This window comes from Hemiscyllium ocellatum, chromosome 25 (assembly GCF_020745735.1).
Source record: "Hemiscyllium ocellatum isolate sHemOce1 chromosome 25, sHemOce1.pat.X.cur, whole genome shotgun sequence".
In the NCBI taxonomy this organism is placed as follows: Eukaryota; Metazoa; Chordata; class Chondrichthyes; order Orectolobiformes; family Hemiscylliidae; genus Hemiscyllium; species Hemiscyllium ocellatum.
Window position 1 is genome coordinate 55,991,081 of NC_083425.1, and position 15,226 is coordinate 56,006,306.

At 43.7% G+C, this 15,226-nt stretch overlaps 1 protein-coding gene and 1 long non-coding RNA gene across 3 annotated transcripts in view; one reads left to right on the top strand and one right to left on the bottom strand.

Moving 5' to 3' along the window:
* The window catches only part of recql5 (RecQ helicase-like 5), a 145,708-nt gene that overhangs the window by 67,746 nt on the left and 62,736 nt on the right, over positions 1-15,226 (top strand). The window lies entirely within an intron of this gene.
* Positions 1-15,226, bottom strand: part of LOC132827704 (uncharacterized) — an 86,929-nt gene that overhangs the window by 2,242 nt on the left and 69,461 nt on the right. The window contains exon 3 of the long non-coding RNA XR_009646030.1: positions 548-687. This is a non-coding gene — a long non-coding RNA (uncharacterized LOC132827704). The remainder of the gene's footprint in view (positions 1-547; positions 688-15,226) is intronic.

Below are 15,226 nucleotides of genomic sequence, written 5' to 3' on the forward strand. Positions count from 1 at the left end.
ATTAGACTTCTGAATGGACTTAAGCCCTTTATCAGGAATGGGAGAGTGGTCTCTGCGGAATGCCTACTGGGGTAGGGAGGGGGAACATATATCTGGTAGTGGGGTCTGACTGTAGATGGTGGAAATGGTGGAGGATGATGCATTGTATCTGAAGATTGGTGGGTGGAAGGTGAAGACCCTCCTTGTTGCGGGTGGAGGGGTGGGGTTGCTTGACACATCGACTGTTCTCCTCGGATGCTGCCTGTCCTGCTGTGCTTTTCCAGTGCCACATTTTTCTATTGATCTCCAGCATCTGCAGTCCTCACTTTCTCCTTCTGAATGGACCTCTCAAATTTTAAATCTAATGTTGGATCTTGCTTTTTGTGCACCTTCTTTGCAACTGTAGCTTTGTATTCCTCACTCTGTTCAGTCACCCTATGATCTGCTTGTACTGCAAGCAAAACAAAACTTTTCACTGCACCTAGGTGCATGTAACAATAATAAAACAAATAAAATATTCAGCAAATCTACAATAAGTTTATATCCGACAATTTTAGCTGGTACTTACTGGTGAATGTCAGGATGATAATAAACGAAGTACGTGTTAGAATGTCAGACTGGTTAAAGTCATGAAGTTTGCCGAGTAGTCTATTGATTACACTCTCCCAATATTCCCAGAGGTTAGCTTCAGAAGACATTCTGACAGAGCTGCAGGAGAGGAGGAAACAAATGTTTTACTACAGGATGGTGATGAATGGGCCACTGTAAAAGACAGGTTTATGTTTTAATATTTTTGAAATATCTGGTTATTAGGCAAGGAATGAGCCTGAAAAATATACACAACAGTTAAAGAATCTGAACTTTAGATACAATGGAAAGAAGTGTTTGATTTATAAAACGGGCCTAACAGCACCTGAGGACCTTCTGCAACAGCTGGCCATTTTACTCATTTCCAGCATTTCTTTTCTTTCCTGCAGTACTGTTATGGATAGAAATAAAGAGTTTCCATGGCCTGAGATCAGTGTTTGTTTTGTATGTAAAACCTATATATTTTCTTTGTCTTGGAGTGATCATCTCAATTTCCAAAAGCAAGATTTTTGAGAGTTTTAGAGTGAGAAAGGTGCTTTTCCAGCAACACATTTTCAGCTCTGATCTCCAGCATCTGCAGACCTCACTTTCTCCTTGGTTAGCTTATACTCAGGACTGTGTGGAACTCAAAAAACACTAAAGGTCATGTGGTTTGCAGTAGCTATTTTAACAATGTGTTCAAAACTTTAAAGTAGTAGCTAATAGTTTAAAATGTACTGGAACATGACATGTATATTCTGAGCATGATATCAACTGTGGCACACTGGGCTATCAGCTCAGCCTGTGAGTGGTATCCTTTGTGGCCATGTCCACTGAAACAAACGGAGTTGTCTTGGCTATATTCAATGTCGTCAGTTCTTCTCAATGGTATTAGTTGAGGTCACTAACAACAAGTGGGCAAGGATACTTTCTCGGGTTTAGTAGAATTGGGGCTCAGTTTTAATTATCAGAGATTTATTGCATAGTACTTACGTTGCATTTCATTTTTTACTATTATCAGCATTATATAACTGAGTTATCAGAGTCCTAACTAGACTCAGGATATTCTTAAAAGTAGATAAAACTATGAGGTAACCTTTCAGGTACTTGGACTTGAGTAAAGTCTTTGATAAGGTTTCGCATGAGATTCAAGGTGCGCTTGCCAATTGGTTACGAAATTGGATAACCAGCAAGAGGTAGACTGATGATGGAGGATGGGTTTTGGACTGGGGACCTGCGACTCTTGGTGTTCCATAAGGATCGGTGCTGGATCCACTTTTGTTTGTCATTTATATAAATGATTGAAATGAGAATATAGAAGGCATGGTTAGTAACTTTGCAAATGACACCAAGATTGGTGGTATAATGAACTGTGAAGAAAGTTATTTAATATTCCTTGATCAATTGGGTCAATGAGCTGAAAAGTGCCAAACGGAGTTTAATTTGAATAAATGCAGGCTATTGCATTTTGGTAAAACAAACAAGGACAAGACTTGTACAATTAAAAGTAGGGCCTTCGGTAGAACAGACAGACGAAGAGGTTCAGGTCCTTAATTCTTTGAAGTTTGCATTGCAGATATATAAGGTGGTTAAGAAGGCATTTAGCATGTTTGCTTTCGTTACTCAGACCTTTTGAGGAGAGGAGTTAGGATGTAATGTTGCGGTTGTATAGGACATTGGTGAGGTCTCTTCTGGAGTACTCTGTCCAGTTCTGGTCACCCTGGCGGCACATTGGCTCAGTTATTAGCATTGTTGCCTCACAGCACCAGGGATCAGGATTTGACTGCAGCCTTGGGCGACTGTCCATGTGAAGGTTGCACGTTCTCCCCGTGTCTGCGTGGTTCCCACCAGGTGCTTCAGCTTTCTCCCACAATCCAAAGATGTGCAGATTAGATGAATTAGAGTCATAGAGATGTACAGCATGGAAACAGACCCTATGGTCCAACCTGCCCATGCCAACCAGATATCCCGACCAATCTAGTTCCACCTGCCAGCACCTGGCCCATATCCCTCCAAACGCTTCCAAATCATATACCCATCCAAATGCCTCTGAAATGTTGCAATTGTACCAGTCTCCACCACTTCCTCTGGCAGCTCATTCCATACATGTACCACCCTCTGTGTGAAAACGTTGCCCCTTAGGTCTCTTTTATATCTTTCCCTTCTCACCCTTAACCTATGCCCTCTAGTTCTGGACTCCCCGACCCCAGGGAAAAGACTTTGTCTATTTATCCAATCCATGTCCCTCATAATTTTGTAAACCTCGCTAAGGTCACCCCTCAGCCTCCGACACTCCAGGGAAAAAACAGCCCCAGCCTGTTCAGCCTCTCCCTATAGCTCAAATCCTCCGACCCTGGCAACATTCTTGTAAATTTTTTCTGAACCCTTTCAAGTTTCACAACATCTTTCCGATAGGAAGAAGACCAGAATTGCACGCAATATTCCAACAATGGCCTAACCAATGTCCTGTACAGCCAAAACATGATCTCCCAACTCCTACACTCAATACTCTGACCAATAAAGGAAAGTATACCATATGCCTCCTTCACTGTCCTATCTACCTGCGACTCCACTTTCAATGAGCTATGAATCTGCACTCCAAGGTTTCTTTTTTTAGCAACACTCCCTAGGACCTTACTGTTAAGTGTATAAGTCCTGCTAAAGTTTGCTTTCCCAAACTGCAGCACCTCACATTTATCTGAATTAAACTCCATCTGCCACTTTTCAGCCTATTGGCCCATCTGGTCCAGATCCTGTTGTAATCTGAGGTAACCCTCTTCAGGGTGTCCATTACACCTCCAAATTTGGTGTCATCTCCAAACTTACTAACTGTACCTCTTATGCTCACATCCAAATCATTTAAGTAAATGACAAAAAGTAGAGGGCCCAGCACCGATCCTTGTGGCACTCCACTGGTCACAGGCCTCCAGTCTGAAAAACAACCCTCCACCACTACCCTCTGTCTTCTACCATTGAGCCAGTTCTGTATCCAAATGGCTAGTTCTCCCTGTATTCCATGAGATCTAACCTTGCTAACCAGTCTCCCATGGGGAACCTTGTCAAACACCTTACTGAAGTCCATATAGATCACATCTACCACTCTGCCTTCATCAATCCTCTTTGTTACTTTCTGAAAAACTCAATCAAGTTTGTGAGACATGATTTCCCACGCACAAAGCCATGTTGACTATCCCTAATCAGTCCTTGCCATTTCAAATACATGTACATTGATCATGCTAAATTTAGTGTTCAGGGATGTGTAGGTTAGGTGCATTAGTCAGGGGTAAATATTGGGTAGGGGAATGAGTCTGTGTGAGTTGCTCTTCGGACAGTGAGTGCACACTAATTGGGCCAAATGGCCTGTTTTCATACTGTAGCGATTCTGTGATTCTATGAAGGGTATGATTAAGCTGGAGAGGGTTCAGCAGAGATTTACCAAGATGTTATGGAGAGTTTGAATTATGGAAGAACCTGGAACATAGAACAGCACAGCGCAATACAGGACCTTCGGCCCTTGATGTTGTGCTGACCTTTTATCCTACTCTAAAATCAAACTAACCAATATATCCTTCATTTTACTCTCATCCATGTGCCTATCCAAGAGTCACTTAAATGTATCTAATGTATCTGACTCCATTATCACCATCGGCAGTGCATTCTACGCACCCATCACTCTCTGCATAATGAACAGATATCTCTCCTAAACCTTCCTCCAAATTATGCCCCCTCGTAATAGCCTCATGAAAAGGTCTCTGGTTATCCACTCTACCTATGCCTCTCATCATCTTGTACATCTCTATCAAATCACCTCTCGTCCTTCTTCACTCTAAAGAGAAAAGCCTTAGCTCCCTCAACCTTTCTTCATATGACATGCCCTCCATTCCAGCTGCATCCTGGTAAATCTCTTCCACACCCTCTCTAAAGCTTCCTATAATGAGGTGACCAGAACTAAACGCAATATTCCAAGTGTGGTCTAACTAGGACTCTATAGAGCTGCAGCATTATCTGTTAAACTGCTAATGAAAGCCAGCATACCTTACGTCTTCTTAACAACCCTGTCAACTTGGGTGGCAACTTTGAGGGATAGAACATAAAACAATACAGCTCAGAACAGACCCTTCGGCCCTCGATGTTGCGCCGACCTGTGAACTATTCTCCGCTTGTCCCCCGACACGATCCCATGGTCGTCCACGTGCTTATCCAAGGATTATTTAAATCTCCCTAATGTGGTTGAGTTAACTACGTTGGCAGGTAGGGCATTCCACAACCTTACCACTCTCTGAGTAAAGAACCTGCTTCTGACATCTGTCTTAAACCTATCACCCCTCAATTTGTAGTTATGCCCCCTCGTACAAACTGACACCAGCATCCTAGGAAAAAGACTTTCACTGTCTACCATATCTAATTCTCTGGACCTTTGATGAACATGGACCTGAAGATCCCTCTGTTCCTCCACACTGACAAGAATCCTGCCTTTAACCCTGTATTGGAGGAGAAAGTGAGGTCTGCAGATGCTGGAGATCAGAGCTGAAAATGTGTTGCTGGAAAAGCGTAGCAGGTCAGGCAGCATCCAAGGAGCAGGAGATTCGACGTTTCGGGCATAAGCCCTTCTTCAGGAATCCTGTATTCTACATTCGTTTTAGAAGGATGAATTTGAATCACTTCACACTTTTCCAGGTAGAACTCCATCTGCCACTTATCAGCCCAGTTCTGCATTCTGTCAATGTCCCGTTGCAACCTACAACAGCCCTCCACACTATCCACCACTCCTCCAACCTTCGTGTCATTGGCAAACTTGCTAATCTACCATTCCACTTCCTCATCAAAGTCATTTATAAAGATCACAAAGAGCAGAGGTCCCATAACAGGTCCCTGCAGAACACCACTGGTCGTTGAGGTCCAGGCTGCATACTTTCCATCTACTAGTACCCTCTGCCTTTTATGGGCCAGCCAATTATGTATCCAGACAGCCAGATTTCCCTGTATCCCATGCCTCCTTACTTTCTGAATGATGCTACTATGGGGAACATTATCAAACGCCTTGCTAAATTCCATATATACTACATCCACTGCTGTATCTTCATCAGTGTGTTTTGTCACATCCTCAAATAATTTAATAAAGTTTGTGAGGCATGGCCTGCCCCTCACAAAGCCATGCTGACTATCTCTAATCAAACTAAGTTTCCCAAGCAATCATAAATCCTGTCTCTCTCAGAATCCTATCCAGTAAATTGCCCACCACTGATGTAAGACAGACTGGTCTGTAATTCCCACCATTATCCCTATTCCATTACTTGAACAAGGGAGCCATGACTTGGTGGTACCGGTGTTGGACTGGGGTAGACAAAGTTAAAAATTGCACAACACAAGGTTATAGTCCAACAGGTTTATTTGGAAGCACTAACTTTCGGAGTGCCACTCCCTCATTAGGTGGTTGACAACCATCTGATGAAGGAGTGCTGCTCCGAAAGCTAGTGGTTCCAAATAAGCCTGTTGGACTATAACCTGGTGTTGTGATTTTCAACTTTGAACAAGGGGATAACATTTGGCATCCTCCAGTGGACAATGAAGACACAAGGATCATCGCCAAAGGCGCATCAATATCTTCACTCGCTTCCTGTAGTAACCTTGGGCATATCCCATCTGGCCGAGGGGATTTATCTAGCCTTATAGTTTTCAAAATTTTCAGCACATCCTCCTTCTTAACATCAACCTGGTTGATAATATCAGCTAATTAACGCTGTCCTCACAAACATCAAGGTCCCTCTCAGTAGTGAAAACTGAAGCAAACTATTCATTTCGGACCTCCCTTACCTGCTTTGACTCCAGGCGCAAGTTCCTTCCACTATCCTTGATTGGCCCTACCGTCTGGTAAAAAATGAGGTCTGCAGATGCTGGAGATCACAGCTGAAAATGTGTTGCTGGTTAAAGCACAGCAGGTTAGGCAGCATCCAAGGAACAGGAAATTCGACGTTTCGGGCATAAGCCCTTCATCAGGAATGAGGAGAGTGTGCCAAGCAGGCTAAGATAAAAGGTAGGGAGGAGGCACTTGGGGGAGGGGCGATGGAGATGTGATAGGTGGAAGGAGGTCAAGGTGAGGGTGATAGGCCGGAGTGGGGTGGGGGCGGAGAGGTCAGGAAGAAGATTGCAGGTTAGGAGGGTGGTGCTGAGTTGAGGGAACCGGCTGAGACAAGGTAGGGGGAGGGGAAATGAGGAAACTGGAGAAATCTGAGTTCATTCCTTGTGGTTGGAGGGTTCCCAGGCGGAAGATGAGGCGCTCCTCCTCCGCAGAACATAAAACCACACCACCTCCCTCACTTCCCTCCAAGGCCCCAAGGGATCCTTCCATATCCGCCACAAGTTCACCTGTACCTCCACACACACCATCTATTGCATCCGCTACACCCAATGTGGCCTCCTCTATACTGGGGAGACGGGCCGCTTACTTGCAGAACGCTTCAGAGAACACCTCTGGGACGCCCGGGCCAACCAACCCAACCACCCCGTGGCTCAACACTTTAACTCTCCCTCCCACTCCACCGAGGACATGCAGGTCCTTGGACTCCTCCACCGGCAGAACATAACAATACCTCGGCTGGAGGAGGAGCGCCTCATCTTCCGCCTGGGAACCCTCCAACCACAAGGAATGAACTCAGATTTCTCCAGTTTCCTCATTTCCCCTCCCCCCACCTTGTCTCAGTCGGTTCCCTCAACTCAGCACCGCCCTCCTAACCTGCAATCCTCTTCCTGACCTCTCCGCCCCCACCCCACTCCGGCCTATCACATCTCCATCGCCCCTCCCCCAAGTGCCTCCTCCCTACCTTTTATCTTAGCCTGCTTGGCACACTCTCCTCATTCCTGATGAAGGGCTTATGCCCGAAACGTCGAATTTCCTATTCCTTGGATGCTGCCTAACCTGCTGGCCCTACCATCTGTCTGGCCATTCTCTTGTTCCTCACCTAAGTGTAGAATGCCTTGGCATGTTACTTAATCCTACCTGCTAAAGCTATTTCATGTTCCCGTCTAGCTCTCCGAAGTCCATTCTTCAGTTCCTTCCAGGCAACCTTGTAACCTTCTAGAATCCTACCTGATCCTTGCCTCCTCAGCTTTAAGTAAGCTTCCTTCTTGCTCTTCACTAGATGTTCTACAACCCCTATCACCCAAGTTTCATTGACCCTTCCATCCCCTCCTCGCCTCAGTAGGACAAACCTATCCAAAATTATCTGCAAGTGCTCCCTCAGCAACCTCTTCATTTCTGTTGTGTATGTCCCTGAGAACATCTGTTCCCAACTTAGGCACCCCAGTTCCTGCCTAATAGCATTGTAATTCCCCCTCCCCCAATTAAATACTTTCCCATACCGGCCGCTCTTATCCCACTATTTGAGAGGCTAGATAGGCTGGGGCGTTTTTCACTGGAGGTTGCAGTGTGTCTGTGTAGAGGTTTATAAAATCATGAGGTGTATAGGTAATGTGAATGGCAGGTCTTTTCTCCAGGCAGGGGAATTTCAAGACTAAAGGGCATATTCTTAAGGCAAGAGGAGAAAGATTTTAAAAAGATTCGGGGTCTGTTTTATTCCACCGAATTGTTTGTGTGTGGAATGGCCATCCAAAGGAATTTACAACATTTCAAAGATATTTAGATAAGTATCTGAATAAGAAATGTTTGGAAGGGTATGGGCCAACTGCAGGTCAGTGGGACGCTTAATTTGGGATTGAGGTCAGCATGGACTGGCTGGACTGAAGGATCTGTTTCCGTGCTGTGTAATTCTATGTAACTGTGTTACACTATAGGTAACACTCTTGTTTCTGAGATAGAAGATTGTGGATTTGAGTTCTACTCCAGAGACCAGCATGCATGAATCAGGCTTATGCTTCAGCACAATGCTAAGGGTGTGCTATATTTGTAGATAAATTGTTAAACTGAGGCCCAGGCTGCCATCTTGAAGATACTAAAGAAGAAAAGGAGATATGTCCAGTGTCCTGGCTGATATTTATCCCAAAACCAAAGCCACCAACATATATTTGGTCATTATCACATTGTCATTTATGGGCCATCACTATGCATAAATTGATGTGCACAGTTCCTTCATTAAAACAGTAACCATGCTTTGACACATTTAATTAAGATTTTGGAATATGCTGAGGTAGTAAAAATTATTATGTGAATAAAAATGAATCACAGTAAATCAATACCACCTAGAAAGATGAGGGCTGCAGATGCACAGGAACATCATCAAGTTAAAGTTCCTAACCAACTTATCCAGCATCTTGATTTGGAAATATATCTCTGTTCCCTCATTGTCCTGGGTCAAAATCCTGGAGCTCCCTTCCTATCAGCACTATGGATGTCCTTACATCACATGGGCTTTGGTGTTGCAAGACTGCTGCTCACCATCACCACCTAGACAATTAAAGATGGCTAGTAAGTGCTGGGGGTGCTAGAAAGACACAGCACATCAGGCAGCATCCGAGAAGCAGGAAGATGCTGCCTGACCTGCTGTGTCTTTCCAGCACCACAGCATCTGCAGTCCTCACTTTCTCCAGGCTGCAGGCTATGAGATCCATATCCCATGACTGAATTTAAACAAGTTATTTTCATATTGGTTCTGTATTTTTCTGGAGTAGCCAAACTGTCAGAGATGATGGCAATCTCTTACCCATTGTAACCTGATTCTTACTAACATCCTGAATATTGACTGTATTGAGTTGTTAGCCAGTGAATGATTACACCAATCCGCTGAAACAGAACTGGAAAACTCTGCTCAACAGACTTCAGTTCAGAGGATTTTCCAAGAAAACACCCATAATGCAGAAAGAATACTGCAGTCCTTCAAATCTGTCTTATTGAATACCTTAGAGCTTTGGCTCCTGTCCGCAGTAATCATTATCAAACTTTTCTCTGTGGAGGATTCACTGCAAAGATTAGCTTCCTGTCTTAGAAAAACGTATAGGCTACCTAAAAGGAAACACACACTCATTTCATCAATATTTGGCACAGATGTAATGTGCTACTCAAACAAACAAAACAGAAACCATGTCATACTAGAAACCCCAGTTTGGAAAGGGATAGGTCAGCACATTTAAGTGGCTCGATGTTCTCTCCCACTGTCACTTTCTAATATTGTTGATGTTTTGCATTCTTTTTACTTCAGCCATCTCCATTTTGGGAGTAAAGCAATAGCTAAGTTAAATTCTCAACTCCATTCCTAGGTATATTTATGTTTTAGATCTGTTACTGAATGTTGGGTTTACTTCAGGCTCTACAAAAGCACGTTAAGTTATTAAAACATGTCAGATTGGCTTGGTACGATCAGTGTCCTTACCTCCTCTCATTTAGACTTCTTACACTGAAGTGCCACATTCTCTTCTGCTCTGTGGAACTCACTCACTTGTGCATGCGCTGCAGTCTGACAGCAAATAGCAGCTATATTCATAGATGTGTTTTCAAAGAAGTGACCTCTTTGAGGTGCTCTTGGCTACTGTTCAGAAAATATAGGAACTGCGTTTGCTATTGCTTGGCCTGAGATGACGGACAAAGCTACTTCTCATAGGCATTGGAGTGTATTGGCTAAATCCATTAATACTTGTTGAGCTACTAAATAGGCATTTCATTGTAGCAAGTGAAAGGGCAGCCAAGTCGCTCCTACAAACCAGTTTGAGTAACTGTTTCAGGGTATAAGGAAATGTCATTGGAATGAATTGCTTTAATAAATATTTTTGACAGAAATTCTTTGCATTAACGTCCTTACCATAGTTAGTACCCAATTGATCAATTTGGAATAGCCAGTTGAAAAGGTGTTGGATCTGAAACTGATTTATCAGGAACTGAGTATATGTTGACACAGGAGTAAGAGGAGGCCCTTCAGCCCTTTGAATCCATACTCCAACTCAATTAGATCATAATTGATCTAAACCTTAAATCTCTTAACCCACCAATTTCCTTTGATATTTTACTGAACAAAGTTAATCAATCTCAAGGAGGGGGTATGGCGTTGCTAATTAGAAATGGTATAATGGCTGCAGAAAGGCAGTTCGAGGAGGATCTGCCTTTGGAGGTAGTATGGGCTGAAGTCAGAAATAGGAAAGGAGCAGTCACCTTTTTTGGTTGTTTACTATAGGCCCCCCAATAGCAGCAGAGATGTGGAGAAACAGATTGGGAAACAGATTTTGGAAAGGTGCAGAAGCCACTGGGTAGTAGTCATGGGCGATTTCAGCTTTCCAAATATTGATTGGAAGTTATTTAGATCAAGTAGATTGGATGGGGCGGTGTTTGTGCAGTGTGTCCAGGAAGCTTTTCTAACTCAGTATGTAGATTGTCCGACCAGAGGGGGAGCCATATTGGATTTGGTACTTGGTAATGAACCGGGACAAGTGATGGGCTTGTTAGTGGGTGAGCATTTTGGTGATGGTGACCACAATTCTGTGACTTTCACCTTGGTTATGGAGAGAGATAGGTGTGTGCAATAGGGTAGGTTTTACAATTGGGGGAAGGGTAAATATGATGCTGCAAGACAGGATCTGAGGAGCATAAGTTGGGAGCATAGACTGTCAGGGAAGGATGTCATTGAAATGTGGAACTTTTTCAAGGAACAGATACGACGTGTCCTTGATATGTATATACCTGTCAGGCAGGAAAGAGATGGTCGTGTGAGGGAACCTTGGTTGACGAGGGAGGTTGGATGTCTAGTAAAGAGGAAGAAGGAGGCTTACATAAGGTTGAAGAAACAAGGTTCAGACAGAGCGTTGGAGGGATACAGGATAGCCAGGAGGGAGCTGAAGAAAGGGATTAGGAGAACTAAGAGAGGGCATGAAAAATCTTTGGCGGGTAGGATCAAGGATAACCCCAAGGCCTTTTATACGTATGTGAGAAACATGAGAATGACGAGAACGAGGGTCCGATCAAGGACAGTAGTGGGAGACTGTGTATTGAGTCGGAAGAGATAGGAGAGGTCTTGAATGAGTACCTTTCTTCAGTATTTACAAATGAGAGGGACCATATTGTTGAAGAAGAGAGTATGAAACGGACTGGTAAGCTAGAAGAGATACTTGTTAGGAAGGAAGATGTGTTGGGCATTTTGAAAACCTTGAGGATAGACAAATCCCTCGGTCCTGACGGGATACATCCTTGGATTATGTGGGGAAGCAAGAGAGGAAATTGCAGAGCCGTTGGCAATGATCTTTTCGTCTTCACTGTCAACGGGGGTGGTACCAGGGGACTGGAGAGTGGTGAATGTTGTGCCCCTGTTCAAAAAAGGGAATAGGGATAACCCTGGGAATTACAGGCTAGTTAGTCTTACTTCAGTGGTAGGCAAAGTAATAGAAAGGGTACTGAGGGATAGGATTTATGAGTATCTGGAAAGACCATGCTTGATTAGGGACAGCCAGCACGGATTTGTGAGGGGTAGGTCTTGCCTTACGAGTCTTATTGAATTCTTTGAGGAGGTGACCAAGCATGTGGATGAGGGTAGAGCAGTGGATGTAGTGTACATGGATTTTAGTAACGCATTTGATAAGGTTCCCCATGGTAGGCTTGTGCGGAAAGTCAGGAGGCATGGGATAGGGGGAAATTTGGCCAGTTGAATAGAGAACTGGCTAACCGGTCGAAGTCAGAGAGTGGTGGTAGATGGTAAATATTCAGCCTGGAGCCCAGTTACAAGTGGAGTTCTGCATGGATCAGTTCTAGGTCCTCTGCTGTTTGTAATTTTTATTAATGACTTGGAAGAGGGAGTCGAAGGGTGGGTCAGTAAATTTGCAGACGATACGAAGATTGGTGGAGTTGTGGATCGTGAGGAGGGCTGTTGTCGGCTGCAAAGGGATGCAGAGCTGGGCTGAGGAGTGGCAGATGGAGTTTAACCCTGTCAAGTGTGAGGTTGTCCATTTTGGAAGAACAAATAAGAATGCGGAATACAGGGTTAATGATAGGGTTCTTAGTAAGGTGGAGGAGCAGAGGGATCTTGGGGTCTATGTTCATAGCTCTTTGAAAGTTGCCGTTCAGGTGGATAGAGCTTGTAAGAAGGCCTATTGTGTATTAGCGTTCATTAGCAGAGGGATTGAATTCAAGAGTCATGAGGTGATGTTGCAGCTGGACAGGACCTTGGTAAGACTGCATTTGGAGTACTGTATGCAGTTCTGGTCACCTCACTTTAGGGAAGATGTGGAAGCTTTGGAGAAGGTGCAGAGGAGATTTACCAGGCTGTTGCCTGGAGTGGAGAATAGGTCATACGAGGATAGGTTGAGAGTGCGAGGCCTTTTCTCATTGGAACGGCGAAGGATGAGGGGTGACTTGATAGAGGTTTATAAGATGATCAGAGGAATAGATAGAGTAGACAGTCAGACACTTTTTCCCCGGGTACAACAGAGGGTTACAAGGGGACATAAATTTAAGGTGAAGGGTGGAAGGTATAGGGGAGATGTCAGGGGTAGGTTCTTTACCCAGAGAGTGGTGGGGGTATGGAATGCGCTGCCTGTGGGAGTGGCAGAGTCCGAATCATTGGTGACCTTTAAGCGGCAATTGGATAGGTACACGGATAGGTGCTTAAGCTAGGACAAATGTTCGGCAGAACATCGTGGGCCGAAGGGCCTGTTCTATGCTGTATTGTTCTATGTTCTATGTTCTATCCAAACAAGATTACACGGTCCTGATACTTGACTAAACTATGTTATTTGGCATTTGATTAAATGAATGAAATACTCCCACCTGTGAGCTTCGGATAATCGAGGTTCCTCTGTAGTCTTTTTTCCCCAGGGATGGGGAATTGAAACCTAGAGGTTTAAAGTGAGGGGGGAAAGATTTCAGAAGGACCTGAAGGGCAACTTCTTCATGCTGAGAGTGGTACATATGGGTTCCCAGAGAAAGTGGTTGAGGCAGGTACAATAGCAACATTTAAAAAAAAAATTGGGTAGGTGCACGGATATGAAGGGTTTAGAGTGATATGGACAAAATGGGGGAAATTGGAATTAGCTGAATGGGTGCCATGTTCAGCATGGGCCAGTTTGGGCCCAAGAGTCTGTGTCCATCCTGTATTACTGTATGACCCTATCCAAATGGCCAAGGTGGCGTTAGAGTAGGACACTCCAATTAGAGCTTGTCTCTCCACCCATTCTTTTCTTAACAGTCATCGAGTCCTCTAGAACAGAGACAGGCCCTCCGGCCCAAACTGGTCCATGCTGACCAAAATGTCTATCAACGCTAACCTCATTTCCCTGCACTTAGCCCACATCCTTCTAAACCGTTCCTATCCATGGTTAAAAATCACACAACACTAGGTTATAGTCCAATAAGTTTTATTGGAAGCACACTGGCTTTCGGAGCGACGCTTCTTCATCCGTTGGTAGTGGAGGGCTCAATCCTAACACATAATTTATAGCAAAAATTTACAGTGTGATGTAACTGAAATTATACATTGAAAAGTTGATTGTCTGTTAAGCCTTTCATCTGTTAGAATACAGTGGTAGTTTCACTTCTTTCATGTGTAAATCACAAAACCTTTTTTAAAAAAGGTTGCATTCTTGGGTTAGCTGTTAACAATGGTGATAGCTAAACAAGATGTTGAAGGTGTTGGCCCCCTGTGTTCTCTGTTTATGCCATGATGTTTAGATTGATTCTAATCTAAAAAGTGAGATAACGGAGTTTTACATAAATTCATGCAGTTTTTGAGCAAATGTAACCCTTCAAGTACAAATTCACCCCACAAAATATGTGTGCATGTGGGTCTTTGTCTGTCTGGGTTGGGGGTTGTGAGTGTGAGAAAGTGTATGTGTGTGTGTGTAGTGAGTGCAGGGTGTCATAAGTCTGTGAGCACCCCCTCACAGACTTAAGACACTCTGCACTCACTACGCACACACACATACATACACTTTCTTACACTCACAACCCGCAACCCAGACACAGACAAAGACCCACATGCACGCATATATTTTGTGGGGTGAATTTGTACTTGAAGGGTTACATTGTACTTTGCTCAAAAACTGCATGAATTTATGTAAAACTCCGTTATCTCACTTTTTAGATTAGAATCAATCTAAACATCATGGCATAGACAGAGAACACAGGGGGCCAACACCTTCAACATATTGTCTAGCTGTCACCATTGTTAACAGCTAACCCGAGAATGCTTTTTAAAAGAAATGTTTTGTGATTTACACATGAAAGAAGTGAAACTACCACTGTATTCTAACAGATGAAAGGCTTAACGGACAATCAATTTTTCAATGTATAATTTCAGTTACATCACACTGTAAATTTTTGCTATAAATTCTGTATTAGGACTGATCCCTCCACTATCACCTGATGAAGGAGCATTGCTCCGAAAGCTAGTGTGCTTCCAATAAAACCTGTTGGACTATAACCTGGTGTTGTGATTTTTAACTTTGTACACCCCAGTCCAACACTGGCATCTCCAAATCATGGTTCTTATCCATGTATTTGTCCAAATGCCTTTAAATGTGCCCACCTCAACCACTTCTGCTGGCAGCTCATTCCATTTGTGTACCATCCTTTGTGTAAAAAGGTTGCCCCTCAGCATCCCTTTTATTGTTTCCCTTATAACCTTAAACTCATATCCTCTAATCCTTGATTCCTCAACCCTGGGAAAAAGATTGTGTGTGTTCACCCTATCCATGCCTCTCATGATCTTATACACTTAGTCACTCATGCTCTAAAGAAAAATGTTCTAGCTTG